Source organism: Stomoxys calcitrans, chromosome 1, assembly GCF_963082655.1.
Source record: "Stomoxys calcitrans chromosome 1, idStoCalc2.1, whole genome shotgun sequence".
Lineage (NCBI taxonomy): Eukaryota > Metazoa > Arthropoda > Insecta > Diptera > Muscidae > Stomoxys > Stomoxys calcitrans.
The window spans coordinates 96056823-96074478 of record NC_081552.1 but is presented as its reverse complement, the minus strand read 5'-3'; the positions used below and the strand labels follow the sequence as shown (position 1 = coordinate 96074478).

Genomic DNA, 17656 nt, shown 5'->3' with positions numbered 1-17656 from the left:
CCTCTCATGACCATCAACAAACGTGTTTATTATGGTCTGAATCGGTCTATAGCCCGATACAGATCCCATATAAATCGTTCTCTCTATTTTACTTCGTGAGCCCCAATGGGCACAATTCTTATACGAATTGGCTGAAATTTTACACAGGTCTCCAACATATAATTTAATTGTGGTCCAAACCGGACCATATCTTGATATCGTTTTAATAGTAGAGCAACTCTTTTCTTATATCCTTTTTTGCCTAAGAAGAGATGCCGGGAAAAGAACTCGACAAATGCGATCCATGGTGGAGGGTATATAAGATTCGGCCCGGCCGAACTTAGCACGCTTTTACTTGTTCGTAATATATATGGTCCATAGATATTTCGTAAAATATATGGTCCAGTTTGCGTTAATGGAGAAAATAGGCGTCGTATGAATCAAGAATTGTATGGCGATGATAGCATAGTTACACGGCTAGGTCATGTTGTCACATGGATGAAGAAGCTTGTGCAAAGAAGTCTTTTGAAGGCAATCACGGTGGTATACGCAATCCGTGACGATCAAAAACCCGATGGAAAAATCAAGTGGTGGGAGTCACCTCGAAACTTAATGTTAGAGACTTAGAATAAGCGCTGAAGATCTAGGCGCTTGGAACGCTATTCTACGTTCGGCTAATGGGGCAAATGTTCTGTCATAGCCAGATAAACTAAGGTAGGTATTCACCCTCACAAGACCTACTTCATCATATCATGACGAGCTTCCTTACGCATCCAATCGCCGTTGAAAAAGCAGTGGCACCATTCTTCCTTCACGACACTGGACACTTGCGTTGTGGACGAGTCCTCCTCAGGTGCTTTCCCTTCGGCTTCTATAGAATATCCTCTGAGTTCCCTCATTTACCTTTAGCGCACACCCTGTTCCTATTTTAATCGAAAGATCCATTCAAACTGAGCATGTTGGATCCCCACTTGGAGCCTTATCCTCTCTTCTTTCAAACAGAGTACGAGGATTTCACATTTCAATGAACCATCCAGCCTTTAACAGCGCGGATGCAACAATTGCCCAGCCGTCACCGGTGTTTGAAACGTCACCGCTTCTTTACACTTTTACCCACACCTTGGTGCATTCGTAGGACACAATTACCGTACTGAGGGCTTTGTAGCAGACGGAGTTTAGAAGGGATACTGAAAGTCTCCAGTTCCCATTAGAATCATCCAAAACAGCAATCTTCCACTCGGTGGTAGGAAGATTGAGATTGAAGTCCATTAGTCTCCCAATTATGGATTCATGAGCACATGTTGGGTACGCGTCGGTCCCCAAAAAATATTAGTCCGAATCGCCCCAAATGCTAGCCTGCATTAACACAATCTTGACGAGGTCCTGGCAATTCCCATGCACTAAGGATTATACCGGTTCAAACATCGTTCTCGGGATATTGGCTTAAGACGTTTTAGGCATTTAAAACGGCTTCATTTTACCTCAATGTGAATTTCCTGCCAATACTTGATTCATGTAAGATTCGTTGATTGTCACTGAAACTTTTTTTTACAATTGAGTAGATTTCCACTCGGCCCCTATTGTGTTGCTTTGTTGATTTTTTTCAACATTTTCGCTTGACTTTCAACTAAACTTTGCAATTATTGCATGCATAACAATTAATTTGCCCACAATGAGACGGTGGATTTGAAAGCACAACGAAACAGTCACAACTACAAAACTCAAACAGAACTTTAACAGTTTCTACGAATGTTGTTATAACCAGTACTGGAATGCAGGTACACTTTGAAAAAAGCGTATGTAAAGTATTTCTTAGACATTATATGCATCAAAATTGCTTGTTTAGCCCGACAACCCCCAACTAACAAACATTTCTGTGGAAATTATTAAGGAAAATTAATCTGTAATTGTCGATTTCATTTAAATAGCTGCATAAATCTCTCAATTAAATTTGATTGGATAACTGAAGATTGGATAACTAAGATATTTTACATGTTTCAAAAATATATTTTTCTCTGTGTATATTTATTTGTATGCCCAAGCCTTAAGCAGATGTTAGCGTGGAGAAAGAGTTTTTTTATTATTTTTTTTTCTCTTTCAACAGGAGCAGCAGCGCCAGGAGCATAAAAACAAAAAACTTTCCAAGAAGATAGTAAAGGAGTAAATTTTCGCTGGAGTGTCTATTTTTTACAGGACAATCATGCGGTTTTTGTGTTCAACCATTTTATTGTTATGTTTGTTATTGTGCTATTTCTGTTGCCGTTGTGGCTGTGTTATGTCATATTCTTTGCAGGATATTTGTGTTTTCGTGTTGGACTCCTTGGCGGTTTGTTTTTGTTGTCGTAGATAAACTTGCTCGTTGATGCTAAGGTAGTCACGAACAACAAGAAATAAAAAAAACACACTGACAAATAATGCAGAAAGGTGTTGCCTCTTAATTAAGCAATATAAAAGTAGATTGAGACAAAATGATTCATTTTTCCGGTTATCTTAATGTTTTTATTTTCCGCATTCTATCTTTGGTCTATTGTAGATTTTGTTTATACAATGCCACTTTATTGCAATTTGGAAAATTCTTTTTTGCTGCTTTAGTGCTGCTGAAAATAAGGTTTTAATTAGAGTTCATAGAAGTGATGGCATTTCTGTCTGGCTCTTTTACAGAAATGGGAACATCCCAGTCATATTGTAGCTTAGTATGACATATGATGAATATTTTCTAAGACACACTAAGCAGTTACGTGGTTATAACTTGGAATAAAATTAAAATAAATTTGATCACAGTTCATGAATCTTCGAGGAAAAGAACAACTAAAGTAAATTGGTATATATTAAACACTAGCTGAACCCGGCCCGCTTCGCTGTGCTTTCTTTAACTTTATATGAAGCAACATTTGCCTTAGAATATTTATTTTCCACAATAACAGCTTTTAGTAAAATACCATGCTACTTCCCTTATTCAAATCCATTTGTATGTTTTAGTACCTAAATGCACGAATTAGAAACAAGTATTCTAGCCCCCTATATTTAATGTCAAGGTGTATCCGATTCTAAGTTTTGATTGCTTTAGCTCAATTCTTAGAGAAAGTACCATTTTGTATGTATGTACCTAAATATACGATTTTGAAAAGAATCTTCTGATCGCCCAAAATTTGTCGTCAAGGTATAGCTGTATCCCAATTTTCAGAGCTCAAATTCACTCTGTAAAGAAAGTACCATTTTGTACGTTTGAGTACCTAAATGCACGAATAAAAAATATCTTCTAGTCGCCCAATATATACTTTCAAGGAACAAATTGCACCACATGTCATATTTTGGTCAAGACTGCGATAATGTTTGTCATATTGCTTAATTCTAGCTGTCCCCGTTCGCTGAAGGCAAAGTTGAGCTTTTGTATGTTTCTTTGAGCTTTTGTATATTTTCTGCTACAGCAATGTACGAATTTTAAATACATGATTAAGTCACCTATCATGCTTTCCTCGTTGTACCTACATGCCGAATTCCCGACCTCTAGCTCTATTTGTAAAGAAAATACCAAATGGTACCACTTTTGGTACCAAAATGTTCGAATTTTAAATAGATCATTAGTCATCCATCGTATTTTTTCTCGTTGTATCTACATGCCAAATTTTGGAAATGTATCTACATCTATAAAGAAAGTACCAAATGGTACCATTTTTGGTGCCACAATGTACGAATTTTGAACAGATCATTTAGTCACCCATCGTATATATCCTACATCTACCGGCACACAGTGGGATAGAGAAAAAAATAAGTCTGCCATTTTAGAACGTATAGAGACATCTTCATGAAATTTATTAATTTACTTGCTGACCCGGGCCCGCTCCGCTGTGCCTTCTTTTACTTTATATGAAACAAAGTTTTAATTAGAATATTTTTCTTTTTCGACAATTAAAGAGCTTTTAGTGAAAAACCATGCTACGAAAATAGTATACCGCTTGACAAACAGTTTAACAATATAAGTGCCTTTATCTGAATCCCATATGATCTTTATTGGTCTTGGTATTATTGGGAATTTAAGTTTGTCTATAATGTGTACTCCATTCTTAAAATACTTTATTTCAGCCCGATATTCTCATGTTATCTGATTTAGGGGTGTTTTCGGGGGTGAGGTGGTCCCCCAGATACTTGCCCCTGAAAAATATCAGCATAGTGCTCTTCTCTCAAATACCATTTGTTTAAACCCCATATTGCCATTGTTTTAAGGGGAGTTTACACATTGAGGCGTCCCCTAAAACACATGGCCCCGAAATTGGTTATCAAATTTGTTTTCTAATCTACCTTTCCTACCTTTCATTTGAGCCACATATTGGCATGGTCAAAAAATTTTTATCCTTTGGGGGGTGTTTTGGGGAAGGGGTGATGACTAAAATACATGGTCCTACATACTTCTTTTTGAGCCCCATATTGCAATGGCCAGTAAATAATTGCTGTTTGTGGGGTATTTTGGGAAAGGGGTAGACCCCAAAAAATTGGTCCAGAAAATGGGTATCAATTCTTGCTCTACCCCCAATTCCTTTCATTTAAGCTCCACATTGAGATGGCCGGTAAATATGCCCGATTTAGGGGTGTTTTGGGGATTGGGATGGTCCCCCAAACACTAAGCCCGCAAAATATATCAGCAACGTGCTCTATTCTCATATATCTATATATCATTTATTTGAACCCCATATTGCCATTGCCCTCAAAATTGGGTATCAAATTCGTTTTCTAATCTCATTTAAACTCCTTATTACAATAGTCAGCAAATACTTACTATTTGGGTGGTGTTGTCGGGGTGGGGTGGGCCCATAGACACTTTTCCCGAATATTGATATCAAATTCGTGCTTTACTCCCAAAGATCATTCATTTGTGCCCTATATAGCTATGGTTGTAAGTTTGTCCTGTATGGGGGATGTTTTTGGTGAGAGACGGCCCCCAAACACTTGGTCCCATATTTGGATATCAGATTCGTATTCTACATTCAAATACCTTTTATTTAAGCCCCATATTCCCATGGTCTGTAAATAAGTCCTGTTTGGAGGGTGTTTTGGGAAAGGGGTGGACTCCCAGAAACGTGGTCCCACATTTGGATATTAGATTCGTATTCTTCTCGCAAATACCTTCCATTTGAATCCCATATTGCCATGGTCAGTAAATATGTCCGATTTAGGAGTGTTCTGGGGCTTGGGGTGGTCCCCCTAGCACATGGTCCGACAATTGGATATCAGATACGTTTTCTAATCTTAAAAAGCTTTCATTTGAGTCCCATATTGTCGTGATTGGTCTAAATATATGTTTGGTACGTTTTAGGGTGGGGCGGCCTCCCTAGGTACCCCATGTAAAAATTGGATACCAAATTTATGTTTTTAGAGTACTATATGAGAGCACACAAAATTTCGCTTAAATCTCACCACCCATCTCCGAGAGCTGGCGTTTCTGAAAATTAGGGTAAGGGGAGGGTCCGTCCCCCCTTCAGATATAAAAAAAATGTAGCACCCTATTTTCACCACGGGGTCATTATCCACCATCTGTAAGAATTTCAAGAAAATCGGTTCAGCCATTTCTGAGTCTATAAGGAACACACAAACATACAAACAAACCTACAAACAAACACAAATTGATTTTTATATATAAGATTAGATATGCAATTTTTGAATAGAAATAAGTAAAACGATTTAAGTTTGGACGGGTAGGGTCTTGGGAAACCATCACAAAGGATTCTCTTAAAAATTTTATTTACATCTGAAATGATCCTCAGAAATTTTGTCTATAGGGTAATATAGGATTTGTATTTAGAAAAGGGACGTATTGGAAGACTTTTGGGATGGGTGTATTAGGTCATAAATGTGCTTAACCTAACAAATTGGTTGAAAATGTGCGGATGCTGTACATTACTATTGACCTATCCTATTAGCATTTTCTGTAAGTGGGGGAGGGAATAAACAAATTGAAGTATCAAATTTAAGTCAGAGCTTCGTGAAGATTACCAAAAATCGGGGGTACATTTGTATGGGACCGATACCTAAAGTTGAACCGATCTGAACCACATTCGGCACAGTTTTAGATAAAACAAGTAAAAGCGTGCTAAGTTCGGCCGGACCGAATCTTATATACCCTCCACCATGGATCGCATTTGTCGAGTTCTTTTCCCGGCATCTCTTCTTAGGAAAAAAGGATATAAGAAAAGAGTTGCTCTGCTATTAAAACGATATCAAGATATGATATGTTGGAGACCTGTGTAAAATTTCAGCCAATTCGTATAAGAATTGCGCCCATTGGGGCTCACGAAGTAAAATAGAGGTCAAGAAGTCAAGATCCCAGATCGGTTTATATGGCAGCTATATCAGGTTATGAACCGATTTGATCCATACTTGGCACAGTTGTTGGATATCATAACAAAACACTTCGTGCAAAATTTCATCCCAATCGGATAAGAATTACGCACTCTAGAGGCTCAAGAACTCAAGACCCAAGATCGGTTTATATGGCAGCTATATCAGGTTATAAACCGATTTGAACCATACTCGGCACAGTTGTTGAATATCATAAGAAAACACGTCGTGCAAAATTTCATTCCAATCGGATAAGAATTGCGCACTCTAGAGGCTCAAGAAGTCAAGACCCAAGATCGGTTTATATGGCAGCTATATCAAAATCAATATCAATTCTTGCTCTACCCCCAATTCCTTTCATTTAAGCTCCACATTGAGATGGCCGGTAAATATGCCCGATTTAGGGGTGTTTTGGGGATTGGGATGGTCCCCCAAACACTAAGCCCGCAAAATATATCAGCAACGTGCTCTATTCTCATATATCTATATATCATTTATTTGAACCCCATATTGCCATTGCCCTCAAAATTGGGTATCAAATTCGTTTTCTAATCTCATTTAAACTCCTTATTACAATAGTCAGCAAATACTTACTATTTGGGTGGTGTTGTCGGGGTGGGGTGGGCCCATAGACACTTTTCCCGAATATTGATATCAAATTCGTGCTTTACTCCCAAAGATCATTCATTTGTGCCCTATATAGCTATGGTTGTAAGTTTGTCCTGTATGGGGGATGTTTTTGGTGAGAGACGGCCCCCAAACACTTGGTCCCATATTTGGATATCAGATTCGTATTCTACATTCAAATACCTTTTATTTAAGCCCCATATTCCCATGGTCTGTAAATAAGTCCTGTTTGGAGGGTGATACTAATTTCGTCATTCTGTTTGTAACTAGTCGAAATATTCGACTGAGACCCCATAAAGTATATATATTCCGAATGTCCGTCCATCTGTCCGTCCGTATGTCTGTCGAAAGCACTTTAACTTCCGAAGGAGTAAAGCTAGCCTCTTGAAATTTTGCACAAATACTTCTTATTAGTGTAGGTCGGTTGGTATTGTAAATGGGCCATATCGGTCCATGTTTTGATATAGCTGCCATATAAACCGATCTTGGGTCTTGACTTCTTGAGCCTGTAGAGTGCGCAAATCTTAACCGATTGGAATGAAATTTTGCACGACGTGTTTTGTTATGATATCCAACAACTGTGCCAAGTATGGTTCAAATCGGTCCATAACCTGATATAGCTACCATATAAACCGATCTTGGGTCTTGACTTCTTGAGCCTCTAGAGTGCGCAATTCTTATCCGATTGAAATGAAATTTTGCACGACGTGTTTTCTTATTATATCCAACAACAGTGCCAAGTATGGTTCAAATCGGTCCATAACCTGATATAGCTACCATATAAACCGATCTTGGGTCTTGACTTCTTGACCATCTAGAGGGCGCAATTCTTATCGGATTGGAATGGAATTTCGCACGACGTGTTTTGTTATCATACCCAACAACTGTGCCAAGTATGGTTCAAATCGGTCCATAACCTGATATAGCTACCATATAAACCGATCTTGGGTCTTGACTTCTTGACCCTCTAGAGGGCACAATTCTTATCCGATTGGAATGAATTTTTGCACGAAGTATTTCGTTATGATATCCAACAACTGTGCCAAGTATGGTTCAAATCGGTTCATAACCTGATATAGCTGTCGTATAAACAGATCTGGGGATTTGATTTCTTGAGCTTCTAGAGGGCGCAATTCCTATCCGATTTGGCTGAAATTTTGCATGACGTATTTTATTTTTACTTTCAACAACTGTGTCAAATAAGGTTCAAATCGGTTCATAACCTGATATAGCTGCCATATAAACCGATCTGGGATCTTAACTTCTTGACCCCTAGAGGTCGCAATTATTATTCGATATGCCTGAAATTTTGTACGATGGATCCTCTCATGACCATCAACAAACGTGTTTATTATGGTCTGAATCGGTCTATAGCCCGATACAGATCCCATATAAATCGTTCTCTCTATTTTACTTCGTGAGCCCCAATGGGCGCAATTCTTATACGAATTGGCTGAAATTTTACACAGGTCTCCAACATATAATTTAATTGTGGTCCGAACCGGACCATATCTTGATATCGTTTTAATAGCAGAGCAACTCTTTTCTTATATCCTTTTTTGCCTAAGAAGAGATGCCGGGAAAAGAACTCGACAAATGCTATCCATGGTGGAGGGTATATAAGATTCGGCCCGGCCGAACTTAGCACGCTTTTACTTGTTTAATTTTGGCTTTTTTTACGTTTTGGGAAAATCCGCTTTACTAATCCCTAGTCTCTTCAAAATTTTTTTTTGTACTTTCCACCATAGGACAGGGGTGTAATAATCTAGTCATTTCAATCATTTTGAAATATTGATCTGCCACCTGCCTTTTTCAATTATTACACATTCGCATTTCTTTCATAAAATAACCAATTTATTTTTACTTTCTTTTCAGGTACTATTCCGTCACTACATATCGAACTTAAGCAATAAGGTATAATGTATATTACTATTCATATTTATTGAACAAATTCACAAATACATTCAGCTTGAGTGACATATTTGCTCTAGTTGTGTCACCGGACTCCCCGGGGGAATATGATTTTTCACAGCCCGTCAGAATAATTTACTCACAATGCACGAAATTTGGATTGCATCCAATCTGCTCAGGACCCTTAATAAGTCGATCAGTCTATATGATAAAAATCATTCATTGTTAAACGCTGTTGCATGACATCAACTGACGAGTAGCCAGACGTACTGAGAGCTATACAGGAATCGATTAATCATCGCAGAATTTTACAATGATTAAGAATATATATATAATACATGGGCTGAAGTGTCTATAGGATAATATGTAAATCGCACCACAAACTCCAAGTCTATAATAATTTTAGGAATTACCAACTGACAGGAATATACCTGTAAAATTTTATTTTAATCTGCTAATCAGTTCACAAGAGTTATTTTAGCAAGGCTAGTTGTGCAATATTTAAAACATTGGATTCGAAGAAATTTCGGGTTTTGATTTATCATTGCTATTTGATGGGAAAACACTATTCAAGCAGTGGCATGGCTTAATATTTCTTATTCAGATTCTGCTCCATCATATTGGACGGTTGAGGAGTGGTTTGCTGACTTTAAAGGTGGTCGCAAGGACACGATTTCCAAAAGAGGTGGTCAAACCAGAAAACATTAAAAAGTGCACAAAATCGTTTCGTACAATGGAAAAGTAAATGTGGGGGAGTTAGATGACACTTAAAATATTATTAAAATATTAAATGACTATGAGAAATCTGTGTTCAAAATGGGTACCGTGTTTTCTCACAGTTTCTCACAATTTTGCGATCCAGTTCTTTACGTATCTTCTCAATTTGCGGTGGTGGTAAGACCGATGTGTTTTTGTCGCCGTAAGTGCAACATTACAAACCGACCCCCGAGGTTTGTATGGGAGTTATATCGGGATATAGACTGATATAATATAAAACATAATCATAGAAGTAAGGCTAATGGAACATAATTGCCACGTTCGTTGAAAGTGTTACAGGAAGTCATCGTGCAAAAGTTCAGTCAAATCGGACAATAAAATCACTATCTACAGGCTCAAAAAGTCAAATTGGGAGATCGGTCTACATGGGATCAGCATAAGGAATTGACCGATTTGGGCCATGAACGGCACATAACAGAAGTTGAATGCAAATTTTCACCCTTGTCAGTTAAAAATTGTGCCCTCTGGAGGTTCAAGTGGTCAAATTAGAGATCGGTTTATATGGGAGCTATTTAAGTTTATAGGCCGATCTTAACAAAGCACCATATAAAAATTTCTGCCAAATCGGATAATTATTGCGCCCTCTGGGGGCTCAAGAAATCGGGAGATCGATTTCTATGCGAACTATATTGGGCTATGGACACATATTAAGAGTTATAACAGAAGTAGAAGTGCAAAATTTTAGCCAAATCGCATAAAAATTGCGCCCTCTGGAAGCTCAAGAGGTTAAAACGGGAGATCAGTTTATATGGGAGCTATATGTGGTGAAAGACCGGTTCAGACCATATTTGTCACGTATGTGACTTATCCAAATTCGATAAGAGTTGCGCCCTCCAAAGCTTCAAAAAGACAAATCGGGAAATCGCTTTATAAGGAACCTCCATAATTTGGGTTATGTAGTATTTTGGAATCACTTCAAACAACTACGCTAAGTATGGTTTACATCGGTCCATGTTTTGATATAGCTGCCATATAAACCGATCTTGGGTCTTGACTTCTTGAGCCAATAGAGCGCGCAATTCTCATCCGATTTGGCTGAAATTTTGCATGAAATGTTTTGTTATGGCTTCCAATAACTGTGTTAAGCATGGCGTAAATCGGTATAGAACCTGATATAGCTGTCATATAAACCTATCTGGGATCTTGACTTCTTGAACCTCTAGAGGGAGCAATTCTCATCCTGCTTTTCATGACCTTCAACATACGTGTCTAATATAGTCTGAATCGATCAATAGCTTGATACAGCTCCCATATAAACCTATCTCCCGATTTTACTTCTTGAGCCCCTGCAAGGCGCAATTCTTATCCGAATGAACTGAAGTATTACACAATGACTACTACAATGTTCAGCATTCATTTATGGTCCGAATCGGACTATAAATTGATATAGCTCCAATAGCATAACAGTTCTTATTCAATATTCTATATTTGTCTAAAAAGAGATGCCGCGCATAGAACTCGACAAATGCGATCAATGGTGGAGGGTATATAAGATTCGGCCCGGCCGAACTTAGCACGCTCCTACTTGTTATTTTTATTTTTTTTTTTTTGTTGCTTTAAAAATTTATTTTTTTTTTCTATTAAAAATAAGGCTTCTGAGGCTAAGAAAGTACATAAAAGTTTTCCAAATTTGGTTTATTTTATATAATGTTAACTGATCAACTAAAACAGTGATGTTTCAAAATAATATATATTTACAAAAATTATCACTTTTAAAAAAGGTGTAGAATTTACTACCAAGTAACAAGGTATGCAATATCTTTTCACCTAACCAGTTAAAGGATAAAAACGACAGACAATACACCGTGCCACAATCCGCTTGTCATTATAGCGAAACTCCACTAACTACTCAGAAAAAGTGAAAAACGTGGTAGAATTAAGAAATTTGTTCATTTAAATTAATTAAATTGTTCAAAAAATTCGCTAAAATCGGACCTAAAAACAAATTTTTATTGTTGATTAACAATTTTGTAATATGGATCTATGACAAGTTAAAAATCCAATTAAAGCTATTATTAACTCAATAACACAATTTAATTGAAAGTTGTCCCTTCACTCAAATAAGTTTTTTAGCAATTTAATAAAGGAAATAACTGATATTTTTATACCGGTATATTTTTATACCACCACCGAAGGATGGGGGTATATTCATTTTGTCACTCCGTTTAGAACACATCGAAATATCCATTTCCGACCCTATAAAGTATATATATTCTTGATCAGCGTAAGAGTCTAAGAAGATCTAGACATGTCCATCCGTTTGTCTGTTGAAATCACGATACAGTTTTTAACAAGTAAAAAGGCATTAAGTTCGGCCGGGCCGAACTTTGGATACCCACCACCTCGGGTATATATGTAAACCGCCTTTCAACAAAATTCGGTGAAAAATTCATAACTTATGTCCCATATCAGTTATATTAAAATATGTTCCGATATGGACCAAATACTAATAAGTACAGTAGATATATCTAAAAATAAACCGATCTGAACCACGTACGGCACGGATGTCGAAAAGCCTAACATAAGACTTTGTCAAATTTCAGTGATATCGGATTATAAATGCGAATTTTATGGGGCCAAGACTTTAAATCGAGATATCGGTCTACATGGAAGCAATATCCAAATCTGGACCGATTTGGGCCAAGTTGCATTAAAATGTCGAAGAGCCTAACTTAAAGCATTGTCCCAAATTTAAGCGAAATCGGACAATAAATGCCTCTTTTATGGGCCCAAAACCTTAAATCGAGAGATATGTCTATATGGCAGCTATATTCAAATCTAGAACGATCTGGGCAAAATTGAAGAAGGACGTCGAAGAGCCTAACTAAACTCACTGTCTCAAATTTCAGCGACATCAGACAATAAATGCGTCTTTTATGGCCCCAAAACCTAAAACCTAGATATCGGTCTATATGGCAGCTATATCCAAATCTGGACCGATCTGTGCGATATTGCAAAAGTATGTCTAGGGGCTTAATTTAACTCACTGTCCCGAATTTCAGCGACATCGGACAATAAATGAGCATTTTATGGGCCCAAAACCTTAAATCAGGAAATCGGTCTATATGGCAGCTATATCCAAATCTAAACCGATCTGGGCCAAATTGAAGACAGATGTCGAAGGGCCTAAGACAACTCACTGTCCCAAACTTCAGCAAAATCGGATAATATATGTGGCTTTTATGGGCTTAAGACCCTAAATCGGAGGATCGGTCTATATGGCACATATATCCAAATCTGGACCGATCTGAGCCAAATTGACGAAGGATGTCGATGGACCTCCCACAATTCACTGTCCCGAATTTCATCAAAATCGGATAATAAATATGGCTTTTGTAGGCCTAAGACCCGAAATCGGAGGATCGGTCTATATGGCAGCTATATCCAAATCTGAACCGATCTAGGCAAAATTAACGAAGGAAGTCGAAGGGCCTAACACAACTCCCTGTCCCAAATTTCAGCAAAATCGGATAATAAATGTGGCTTTTATGGGCCTAAGACCCTATATCGGCGGATCGGTCTATGTGGGGGCTATATCAAGATATAGTCCGATATAGCCCATCTTCGAACTTAACCTGCTTATGGACAAGAAAAGAATCTGTGCAAAATTTCAGCTCAATATCTCTATTTTTAAAGACTGTAGCGTGATTTCAACAGAGAGATGGACAGACGGACGGACATGTCTAGATCGTCTTAGATTTTTACGCTGATCAAGAATATATATACTTTATAGGGTCGGAAATGGATATTTCGATGTGTTGCAAACGGAATGACAAAATGAATATACCCCCATCCTTCGGTGGTGGGTATAAAAAAATGTATTGAAATGTTAGAGAAACACTGCAATGATTATGAAGTCTTCGAAAGAAATTATGTTGATGACTTTATAGCTCATGTGTTATACATACTCGTCTTATGTATATACGTTTGAAAAATGACAAGTTATTTTTTCTCCTGTTAACATAAATCTCCTTTGCGAACTCGTTAAAAGGAAGCTTTTATGATTTAGAAATGCACACTCACAGACACACACACCCACACTTAATGTTGAAATTAACACATTTGCAAGTGTTTAAGCACAAATGATGTCGAAAATTTTCAGTAATTAAAATATGAAATCAATTACTTTGGACATGGCAAAAACATATTAATAAATTGAACTTCCATTTCATTACTCATTTCGAAGATAAAAGCATTTTTGAGACACAGTCAATCGCACACTTACGACCAATTCAAGAACCGTATCGAGCAGTCTTCATGCGAAATACATTTCAGTTCGCATTAATATAAATGGACAAATTTAGCTTTGTGTGTTGCTATTGTAAGGGGCACCATACAATAGCCCAGCAGACATTTATGAAGGACATTGCCATCATCAACTTTACGGCGAAGATCGGCATCAGTAGTAGCAATAGTAATCCAAGCTATGAGAAAATAGTTCCCTTTAGAGTCGTCATCAACATCGTCGTATATATGCCATCGTCAGCATACAAATCTATTTATATAAATAAACGTTTCTATATGCAACGTACATACAATGCTTAGATGGTCGCACTTACACATCCACAGGCAGACACATTCATATCCCAACCCAGTATATTTGTAGGGTACCTTTATCAAGGATTCTTTGACATTCTGAAATGAATTGAATTGAATGAACGACTGCGACCACGACGACGATGTTGACGTTAGCGACAACAACACACACAATTCGAAGAGTACACTGAACCCACGCTCTGTGTAGCTGACGACGATGACGATGGGCGTTGGTATGTATGAGTTCGATTGTTTTTGAGTTCTCGTCCCTTATATCGCATCTCTAGACTTGTTTCAAGTTTTCGTTTTGTTTGTGTGCAGTAACGACATAAATACAAGTGTCTGCGCTCATGACGCCTACAGGGACTTAAGTTTGTGCACACAACAAAATTTGTTATACCCTCCACCATAAGATGGGGGGTATACTAATTTCGTCATTCTGTTTGTAACTACTCGAAATATTCGTCTGAGACCCCATAAAGTATATATATTCTTGATCGTCGTGAAATTTTATGTCGATCTAGCCATGTCCGTCCGTCTGTCCGTCCGTCCGTCCGTCCGTCCGTCCGTCCGTCCGTCCGTCCGTCTGTCTGTCGAAAGCACGCTAACTTCCGAAGGAGTAAAGCTAGCCGCTTGAAATTTTGCACAAATACTTCTTATTAGTGTAGGTCGGTTGGTATTGTAAATGGGCCATATCGGTCCATGTTTTGATATAGCTGCCATATAAACCGATCTTGGGTCTTGACTTCTTGAGCCTCTAGAGTGCGCAATTTTTATCCGATTGAAATGAAATTTTGCACGACGTGTTTTGTTATGATATCCAACAACTGTGCCAAGTATGGTTTAAATCGGTCCATAACCTGATATAGCTGCCATATAAACCGATCTTGGGTCTTGACTTCTTGAGTCTCTAGAGTGCACAATTCTTATCCGATTGGAATGAAATTTTGCACGACGTGTTTTGTTATGATATCCAACAACTGTGCCAAGTATAGTTTAAATCGGTCCATAACCTGATATAGCTGCCATATAAACCGATCTTGGGTCTTGACTTCTTGAGCCTCTAGAGTGCGCAATTCTTATCCGATTGAAATGAAATTTTGCACGACGTGTTTTGTTATTATATCCAACAACTGTGCCAAGTATGGTTCAAATCGGTTCATAACCTGATATAGCTGCCATATAAACCGATCTGAGATCTTGACTTCTTGAGCCTCTAGAGTGCGCAATTCTTATCCGATTGAAATGAAATTTTGCACGAAATATTTCGTTATGATATCCAATAACTGTGCCAAGTATGGTTTAAATCGGTCTATAGCCTGATATAGCTGTCATATAAACAGATCTTGGGATTTGACTTCTTGAGCTTCTAGAGGGCGCAGTTCCTATCCGATTTGGCTGAAATTTTGCATGACGTATTTTATTTTTACTTTCAATAACTGTGTCAAATAAGGTTCAAATCGGTTCATAACCTGATATAGCTGCCATATAAACCGATCTGGGATCTTGACTTCTTGACCCCTAGAGGTCGCAATTATTATACGATATGCCTGAAATTTTGTACGACGGATCCTCTCATGACCATCAACAAACGTGTTTATTATGGTCTGAATCGGTCTATAGCCCGATACAGATCCCATATAAATCGCTTTCTCTATTTTACTTCGTGAGCCCCAATGGGGGCAATTCTTATACGAATTGGCTGAAATTTTACACAGGTCTCCAACATATAATTTAATTGTGGTCCGAACCGGACCATATTTTGATATCGTTTTAATAGCAGAGCAACTCTTTTCTTATATCCTTTTTTGCCTAAGAAGAGATTCCGGGAAAAGAACTCGACAAATGCGATCCATGGTGGAGGGTATATAAGATTCGGCCCGGCCGAACTTAGCACGCTTTTACTTGTTATTTTATATATTCACTAGCTAGACCGAGCCCGCTCCGCTGCGCCTTCTTTTTCTTTATATGGAATAATATTTTCCTTGAATTATTTACTTTCTACAATTAAAGAGCTTTTGGTGAAATACCAGCATCGTGCTCTTCTCTCAAATACCATTTATTTAAACCCCATATCGCCATTGGTTTGAGGGGGAGTTTACAGGATGAGGCGTCCCCCAAACACATGATCCCAAAATAGGTTATCAAATTCGTTTTATAATCTGAAATACCTTTCATTTGAGCCAAATATTGGCATGGTCGAAAAATGTTAATCCTTTGGGGGGGTGTTTTGGGGAAGGGGTGATGCCCTAAATACATGGTCCTACATTTGGATATCAAATTCGAATTCTACTCCCAAATACCTTTATTTAAGCCCCATATTGTAGTAAAAATAGCTGTTTGTGGGGTATTTTGGGAAAGGGGTAGACCCCCAAAAATTGGTCCCGAAAGTGGGTACCAATTCTTGCTCTGCCCTTCAATACCTTTCATTTAAGCCCAACATACACTAAGCCCTGAAATAATATCAGCTACGTGCTCTATTCTCATATATTTGAAGCCCATATTGCAATTGGCAATATGGATCAGTGGTCAATGGTCAGCAAATACTTCCTATTTGGGTGGTGTTATGGGGGTGGGGTGGCCCCATAGGCACTTTTTCCGAACATTGATATCAGATTCGTGCTTTACTTCCAAAGGCCTTTCATTTGAGCCCCATATTGCTTCGGTCGTAAATTTGTCTTCTTTGGGGGATGTTCTCGGGAATCGACGGCCCCTCAAACACTTGGTCGCACATATGGATATCAGATTCGTGTTCTTCACTCAAATACCTTTTATTTATTTACCCTTTACACTCAAATACCTTTTATTTGACCATATTACCATGGTCAGTAAATAAGTCCTGTTTGGGGGATGTTTTGTGGAAGGGGTGGACCCCCAGAAACTTTGTCCCAAATTTGGATACGACATTCGAATTTTATTCACAAATACCTTTCATTTGAGTCCCATATTGCCATGGTCGGTAAATATGTCCGATTTAGGGCTGTTTTGGGGGTTGGGGTGATCCCTCAAACACTTGGTCCGTCATTTGGATATCAGATACGTTTTCTAATCTTAAATACCTTTCATTTGAGTCTCATATTGTCGTGATTGGTGTAAAGATATGTTTGTTGGTTTTAGGGTGGGGCGGCACCCCTAGGTACCCCATCCGAAATTTGGATACCAAATGTTTGTTTGTAGGTTACTATAAGAGAGCACACAAAATTTAGCTTAAATCGCCCCACCCAGACACTTGGTCCCAAAATTGAAAGTCAATTTCGTGCTCTATTTCCAAAGACCTTTAATTTAAGATATATATTGCAATGGTCGGTACATATGTCCGATTTGAGGGGTTTTATAGTGGTGGGGTGACCCACGAAAAACTTAGTTCCGCAATTGGATTCAGATTCGTTTTCTACTCTCAAATACCTTTAATTTAAGCCCCATATTGTAGTGGTTGGTCTATAAATCCGTTTGTCGCGTTTTGAGGGTGGGCGGCTCTCCTAGGCATCCCACC

The 17656-nt window shown here is 38.2% G+C and overlaps 1 protein-coding gene across 1 annotated transcript in view; it reads left to right on the top strand.

Moving 5' to 3' along the window:
* LOC131994281 (uncharacterized) overlaps nucleotides 1-17656 on the top strand; it is a gene marked incomplete in the record, with an annotated part of 1369549 nt that overhangs the window by 174247 nt on the left and 1177646 nt on the right.